Source organism: Camellia sinensis, chromosome 13 (genome assembly GCF_055761805.1).
Source record: "Camellia sinensis isolate YWXY chromosome 13, ASM5576180v1, whole genome shotgun sequence".
NCBI lineage: Eukaryota > Viridiplantae > Streptophyta > Magnoliopsida > Ericales > Theaceae > Camellia > Camellia sinensis.
Window position 1 is genome coordinate 136,360,641 of NC_138973.1, and position 8,686 is coordinate 136,369,326.

Genomic DNA, 8,686 nt, shown 5'->3' on the forward strand with positions numbered 1-8,686 from the left:
CGTCTCCCAAAAATGCTCATAAACAGGGTAGAATGGCAGTAAAACAAAGCTGGTCCAGATCTGTTGCAGTTTCTAAACAAATCATTTCCACAACAATCTAGCCGTTGGATCGAGTTGAAACAAATTGGGTTGGAAAGATAACACTCTTATTTAACTCTGGTCCAAAAATCAACCGTTAAAGTGCCCTAAATATTGTTTGACAAATTTTCAAAGTAGACTGTCTGTTTAGGAAAAAAAAAAAAACTGTTTGTTAGGTAAAATCCTTGTTTTGAGCTTTTGCCTCATGGTTCATTGCAACATGATAACAATGGGAGGAAATAAAGTCTAAATCTGTATTTTAGGATTTAGATTCATGGTTCATTGTAACACGAAATCAAAGGAAAGAAATGAAGGCTTTAACTTATGGAATTGAAGTAGGTATAGAGAGGAATTTATCTAGACTTGAAGCTTGAAGAACAAGGGTGAAAGTGTTTGATTTTCTCTCTTCAAACTACAGATTTTCAGCAAGAAGATGAAGTTTCTGCACATATAGGATATATATAGGAAGAAAGGGGTAGGTAGGATCAATGGCTAGGATTGAATGGTGAAGTATGTGGTAAAAAAGGGAGTGAGGTGGATATATCTTACACCTCACCAAGAAATTACAGCCATGGTGGCTGATTTTACCACCACAAATTGCACTACTCGGATAAAATGTAGTGCGCGGACATCCGGGCTGTCTGAAAATCGGTTCAAGAAAAATTCCATTTAATCACTATTGACTAATTTCGACATTCTGAGTTCGATGGTGTGATCCGTTTCGCCTAAAGAAAAAAAAAAGCATCTTTATGAGTTTCATTTTTGACACACTCGAAGAGGATTATCAATTATTGTTCTGTTATAGGTTCGCCCCGGATGGCGAAGTATAGATAATATTTATTAACATGACATTGATGAACTTATTAATAATGAGATGTGACCTTCGTTCATTGACGGTGTCAAACAAAAGGCGAAAAGTTGGGTCGGGTCTTCACAAATTAAATGATCAATTTTTCCTTCAGAATCTTCAAAGAAATTGAAAATATCAAGATGATTAATATCAATGGGTTCATAATGATCTGTGAAATGCATCTCAATTCCTTTTTCTTTTATCGAAGGCTTTGATAAAGATCCACTAAATGTCTAGGCGTATGACAGGTACGCGACCAATGTCTTGTCATGCCACATCTGTAACAAGAATTTTCATGATTCTTTGGAGGTTTATTCTGTAAACATTTTCCCTTTTCTTGTGATGTTCTAGAATTATTCCACTTTTGGTGGAATGGCATGTTATTTTTCTGAACATGTTTCTACGAATTCGGTAATTATTTCTACGTCAGCTACGTCCAAAACCATGACCTCTCCTTCATCCACGACCATGAAATGCAACCTCATTCACTTTACGGAATGGAGCAGAACCGGTTGGATGAGATAGATGATTTTTCAATAACAATTGATTAGTTTGTTCAGCCACAAGAAAGCATGAAATCAGTTCAGAGTACTTTGAAAAACGACGTTCTCTATGTTGCTGTTGCAGGAACACATTATTAGCATAAAATGTGGAGAATGTTTTTTCAAGCATATCTTCTTCAGTAATTTTTTCTCTTCGTAATTTTAATCGAGAGATTATTTTAAATAAAGCATAATTGTACTCACTAATTGATTTATAATCTTGTAACATCAGGTGCAACCAATCATAATGGGCTCTTGGGAGGATTACGGTCTTCTGGTACTCATATCTCTCCTTCAAATTATTTCACAGACTTAGTGGATCTTTTACCGTGAAGTACTCATTTTTTAATTCTTCTTGGAGATGACGGCGAATGAATATCATTGCCTTTGCGCGATCCTGCAGGGATGTTTCATTTCCATGTTTTATGGTATCTCCAAGATTCATTACCTCAATGTAGATCTTAACATCAAGAATCCAAGATAAATAATTTTTTCCAGAAATGTCAAGAGCTGAAAATTCTAATTTTAAAAGATTTGACATGATTACTAAATTTAATAAAAACAATATATTTAGTATCTCTTTCTAATGGTGACAATCTTCTATGTAGCATCCTCCACCAAGTTAGGTCCCAACAATTACCTTTTACCAACCTCATACCAACACAAAGGAGATCTGCACTTCCTCCCATACAAAGCCTCATAAGGAGCCATTCTCAAACTAGAATTAACTATTATTGTATGCACACTCCATGAGCAGCATATAATCATCCAAATTACCTTTCTAATCCAAGGTACAAGCCCTCAACATATCCTCAAGGGTCTGAAGAGTCCTCTCCGATTGCCTATCTGTTTAATGGTGATATGCTGAACTAAAATTTAATTGAGTACGCCTAGCTAACTATAATGCACCCCAAAACTTAAACACAAAACGAGGATCCTAATTTGACACTATTGGCATAGGTGCACCATGTAATCTAACAATCTCCTTCGCATACAATTGTGCAAATCATGCTAGAGAATAGTTCATTTGTACTGCAATAAAATGTACTGACTTGGTCAGTCTATCAAAAATCACCCGCACTACATTGTGATTACTACTAGTGCGAGGTATTCTACACACAAAGTCCATGGTTATATAATCCCATTTCCACTCTGGTATAGGTAAAGGTTGTAGTTTCCTTGCAAGTTTTTTATGTTCTACATTAACCTGTTGACATACCAAACACTGAGCCACAAATTCTGCAATATCTCTCTTCATACCATTTCACCAAAAATGTTTGCAAAGATCTTAATACATCTTGGTCTTGCCTTCGTCATAATCTCATTCCTTAAATCCCCATCAGCAATCATACAAACTTGGCTACGAAATCTAAGCAGCCCATTATCACTAACCATAAAGTCTACATGCTTACCTTTTACCATCTCTCTTTTAATATGCTCACACTAGGGGTCAACCTCCTAAGCTAAACAAATCCGTTCCCTCAAGGTCGATTGAACTATCAACTAACTACAATAAGCCCTATCTCTAGGTGTAACAACCTTAAGCCACGAATGTCTCATGTGTTCTACCAAACACCTCTCAATAGACAAAGCAACTACATCTCCGACTGCGACATTCCTACTCAAGGTGTCTACTACCACGTTTGCCTTCCCCTGATGATACAAAATGTTCACATCGTAATCTTTTGTGTGACAACCCCATTATGTAATATGCTCTTATTTATTTAATTATGAATGCTAATTATGTGCTTAATGTAATTTGGTATGCATATTTGTTTGTTGTTGGAATGTCTGTTATGATTTATGTTTCGGATTCAAAATTGAAGGCCTTAATGGCTTTAGAAACCAAAATTGATTAGTTTAATGAGGATAACATAATTTTTAGAGCCTTTTAGGAAGTTTGATTAAAAATGGATTCAGTTTAGAAAAATTAAGTTTAAATTAATTAATCTTGAATCTAAATTATTTAGTTTAATCTTTGATTAGTGTTCATTAATCTTATTAGTATATATATGATAAGATTGGAGAATTAGCTCATTCTTGAGCTCAAAAATTCTGTTGAAATAATTCTAGAGAGAGATAGTTCAATCCAGAGAGAGAAAGAGGCTTGATCTTGAAGTTTTGGCTAGGAGATTGTAGAAGTGCGTGAAAGAACTCAAGAATGGCTTGTGAAGGTTTAATTCAAGACCTTAGGTGAGTATTTAACTCTTAATTTATGAATTGAAGCCAACAAATATATGAATTCAAGAGATTATGTAAATAAATGAGAGAATTGAGTTAAGAGTAGTGAATTTGAAGCTTGATCATACATGCATGCATGATTTTGAAGAGTTCTACCATTTTTTAACATGGTTTTGCTATCTAAGCTTGAATTGAAGGTTGTATCATACATGCATTCATGATTCATAAGATTTTGAAGTTGAATTTCATGTTTTGTAAGCTTTGGAAAAGAAATTAAAGTCAAGTTGATACATGTATGAAGGTTTGAGTTCCAATTGTGGTGAATTCATGAAGTTTTGTACATGGGGTTTGAAATGGGTGATGTATTCATATTTTTGAAAGTGTTTATATAATTTAAAACACGTCATGCAAAGATTTTTAGCTTTGAACTTAAGTTTTTAAGTTTAATTTTGTTCTGGAAAACCTAGAATCCAACCTCATCGCTCGAGCAAAGAAATTACTACTCAAGCACACATCTTAAGCATTCAATAGTTTTGCAGAACATTGCACATGGCTCGAGCGACCAAGTGACCACTCAAGCAATCTTAGTTTATTTTGTTACCTTGGCTCAAGTGACCATTAAGCCTAGATTCAGATCATCTAGTCCTTTTACAGACCATATGTTCTGCTTGAGCGACCAATATTGCGCTCGAGCGAAGTGCCCTATTTCAACATATTTTGAAAAGTCATATTATGTCTATGCTTTCGTTCTCATTCCCTTTCGAGCATCCTTCGGCATGAAATAATCCTTATGAATGACTTAATAAGTAAGAACTGAATGTAAAGGAATTAAACAAGAGAAGGGCAACTTGATTAAGTAATGTGATCCAATGTGTGTATGTGTTTGTATATTGTGTAGGTTTATCCACGAAGTTGTGCCAACAATCGAATCACTGTGAGTAATATCTTAGTAAAGATATTTTCTTATATTCTATTTTTTACTTGTTTCAACGTGGTACACTTTTCTGAACTTGTGATTTCGAACGTATGAATAAGCCTTCTATCTATCTGATCAATATCATATCTGTAAATGTGATTGACTAAGTACAAATGAATATGATGGACGTAAGGTTATTCTGCACAATTGAAATGGACCTAAGGTCATTCTATAGATTTGACAAGATGGATGCAAGGTCATTCCGAATATCTAATAAGTTTGAATATCTGTTACGTATTGACCAAATGGTCATTATACAGTTGTAATGAATTGAACCCAAGGTCGTTCCGCCAAATATGATATGTTCTGTTTTGTATTTCTATTTATGTTGGACCACAGGTCGTTCTGTCATATATTGGACTCGAGGTCGTTCCACTATATAATATGAGAATGATTTTGTTAAGTCTTAGAACTCATTCATATAACCTCTTTACTCTGATGTTATTCACTAGGCTTTAGCTCACTCCGTTATATATGTATGTAGGTGTCACGACCCAAACCCGGCCCTATGGGTTTAGCACCGTAACCGGCCAGTAATCCGAGATTACCACAGGCCTGCAGAACAGTAGTACAGTAAAATAGAGTACAGGGCCTGGCGGAAGCCAATGCAGTAAATGAATAATGTCCATTGAGCTGTGTCAGTCTGTATGCCAAAAAGATTTTTCATGCATTCACATATGCAAACAGTACAGTCTATACAAAATTTACAGTCACGCAGTACATGGACCTAATCCCTTGATAACAGTACAGTAAACATTCAGTCTATACAGAACAGTAGACGGTACAGAAGGGGGAATTGTAAAACACCCCTAAGCCTTAACACGATAGGCTCGGAACCTCGCAGTGAGGCACATAGGCTGGCTTGACAAAACTGGAGTCTAACCCACGCTCCTAGCTCCGGTCTAGTGGCTGAGCACCTACATATATATATAAACAGTGAGCTAAAGCCCAGTGAATAACATAATGCGTAAAGAGGTTATGAATGAAATGTCCTTACAGTAATGAAATCAGTTCATTAAACAATACTTCAGTCTTTCAGTCAGAACAGTTATTCAGTCATATGTGGTACATCCATGAGCATAGCAGTAAACAGTAGGTCTTAAAGACCGAACCGTAATGATGGCCATCAGTCAGTAAACAGTAATGGTTCCACGAGGGAACCGATAGAGATCTCTGTAACAGTAACAGTAAACAGTAGGTGCTAAGGATGCCACAATACAGTTCAGAATATAGGACATACATTCATTCAGTTAATAGTAATCAGTTCAGAAAACAGTACAGTTCAGTTGTTCAGAAAATAATCATTTGTGAACATATCTTTACACAATCGTTACTCACAGAGTTTGGGCTACAGTAGGCTAGAGCGTGTCTCCCCAGTCGCCAACCCTACACAGTTAACAGATTGAACACACTAAGCTACGCAGTTGGGAAAGTAACAACTTAAACCCTAATTTGCCTCGGTGTGTTCTACATCTATATCCTCAATAAGATGCCTTAAACTAGGTCTAAGAATGCCTAGAATGGGGTGAGGATGCAAAGATGCACATTTAAAAGCATTTTCAGAAAAACAGAGTCCCGCTCGAGCGCATGTTTCCCCGCTCGAGCGGACATGCAACAAAGGTACACGCTCGAGCGTAAACTTTTCCGCTCGAGCATACTATAAAAGTACTGGATGGGTGAAATCTCCGCTCGACGCCCGCTCGAGCTTGAGACATGACTCCGCTCGAGCTCCCAATACTCCGCTCGAGCGGACTGTAAAACAGTGCAGAGAGATGCTGGATGCTCGGATTCCACGCTCGAGCGGCACTTCCCCCGCTCGAGCGGAAGTGCGAAATCTGGAAAACCCAGATTGCACCTCCAAGCTCAAAACCAAGTTGTTAACAACTCAAACCGATCCTCTTGGGCTCATTTTCTGGAAAACTCTTATAAACATATAGAATATCATAGTTCAAAGCTCAATTTGAGAAATCAAAACCCAAGGGTTTTTAATTCAAACCCAATTTCAAACCATTTTCCAAGAACAATCCTCAAACATGACATGCAAACATGCATGCATTCAAATCATTTCAAAGCTTCAATTTGATGCTCTAAGGAGCCAATTCTTTTCAAAACATGGTGAAATCATGGACTTAAACATGATTATGAACATGCATGTAACCTTTTGCCATGAAAACAACTCAAACATCTACAATACAAACATGCATGCATGAAATGAGCTTCAAATCAACAACAATGAGCCAAAATATGACTTAGTTCTACAATGAAGCATGACTCATGCAAGAACTAGCTCAATGGCAACAATAAGAAGGTGAGTTTCCTACCTTAGTCTTGTATTCAAGGTTTAGGGGCTCAAATGTGAAATCTACACTTCAATCCAAGCAATTCTTCAAAATAAATTCCAAGTTCTCTCACTCTCTTCCTCTCTTGGTCGGCTAGAGCAAGAAAATGGCTGAGCAAAATGTTGCCTAAGTGTATATTGAGGCTCAAATATGTTATATTGAGTAGGCCACTAAGGGTGGCAAAATGGTAATTAAGTCCAACTCTTTAATTAGCTTAATTTAATCTAATTTAATCATACCTAATCAGTTTTCAGGTAAATACACCATAAAATCACATTAATCATGAGGATCATAAAACATTAATCAATTCCGGATTCGGCCGCCGATAAGGCCTTCAATTAGCAGTTTAAACATAAAACATGAACAGATCAAACAAACAGTCAACAGATAAAATGCAATTCAAACTGATGTATTCATTCCATTCAGTTTCAATTTCGGTCAGTCAGTTCAGTACTTTAATCAGTTCAATTCTCAGTCAGTTATCAGTCATTATCAGTTCCGTTTAACAGTAACCGGTGATTATCGGTAATCAATCAGTCATTAATCGGTAAACAGTATGAGGGTTGTTACAGTCTCCCCTCCTTATAAAGAGTTTAGTCCTCTAAACTCGAGTTACCTTCGTCCTGGAAGAAAACAGGGTTCAGTGGAAACAGTTCAGGATATCTTTTAGCCATGTCGTCTTCCCTTTCCCAAGTGGCATGCACGCCACCATGGTTCTGCCAGTCGACTTTCACCAATGGGATCTCTTTGTTTCGCAGTTTCTTGATCCGTCGGTTTACAATTTGTATAGGCCGTTCCTCGTAAGTGTAGTCATCACTCAACACTATCCGAGTAGGCTCAATCACATGGAAGGGATCCCGGAGATAATCCCTTAACATCGAAATGTGGAAAACATTATGCATATGCTCCATTTCAGGAGGGAGCGCAACTTGATACGCCACTGGATTAATTTTCTCAATAATCTCATACGGTCCGACGTATCTTGGCGCTAACTTGCCTTTGACTCCAAAACGAGTCTGGCCCTTCATTGGTGTCACTTTCACAAATACGTGATCACCCACTTCATATTCTCTGTCTCGTGTTCTGACATCAGCATAACTCTTCTGTCTGCTCTGTGCAGTTTTCAGTCTCTGTTGTATCAATTTCACTTTCTCAGTGGTTTCATAAACAATCTCAGGCCCAAGCAAAGGCCCATCTCCAACTTCTGCCCAGCAAATTGGAGATCTACATTTTCTGCCATACAATGCCTCGAAAGGCGCCATACCAATACTCGAATGGTAACTATTGTTGTAGGCGAATTCAACTAATGGCAAATGACTTTCCCAGTCTCCCTGAAAATCAAGGACGCAGATTCTTAGTAAATCCTCCAGAGTTTGGATGGTCCTTTCTGATTGGCCATCTGTCTGAGGATGATAGGCACTACTCAGCCTCAATTCAGTACCCAGTGCAGTCTGTAGACTTTGCCAAAACCTTGATGTAAACTTCGAATCCCTGTCAGAAACAATAGACACAGGTACTCCATGCAGTCTTACAATCTCATCAATATAGATAACGGCCAATTTGTCCGCATTATAGATTGTCTTGACAGGTAAGAAGTGAGCAGATTTGGTTAGTCTATCAACAATAACCCAAATTGAATCCATACCTTTTCTGGAGCGAGGCAATCCCACAATGAAGTCCATCGTGATATGCTCCCATTTCCACTCTGGTATGGGTAAGG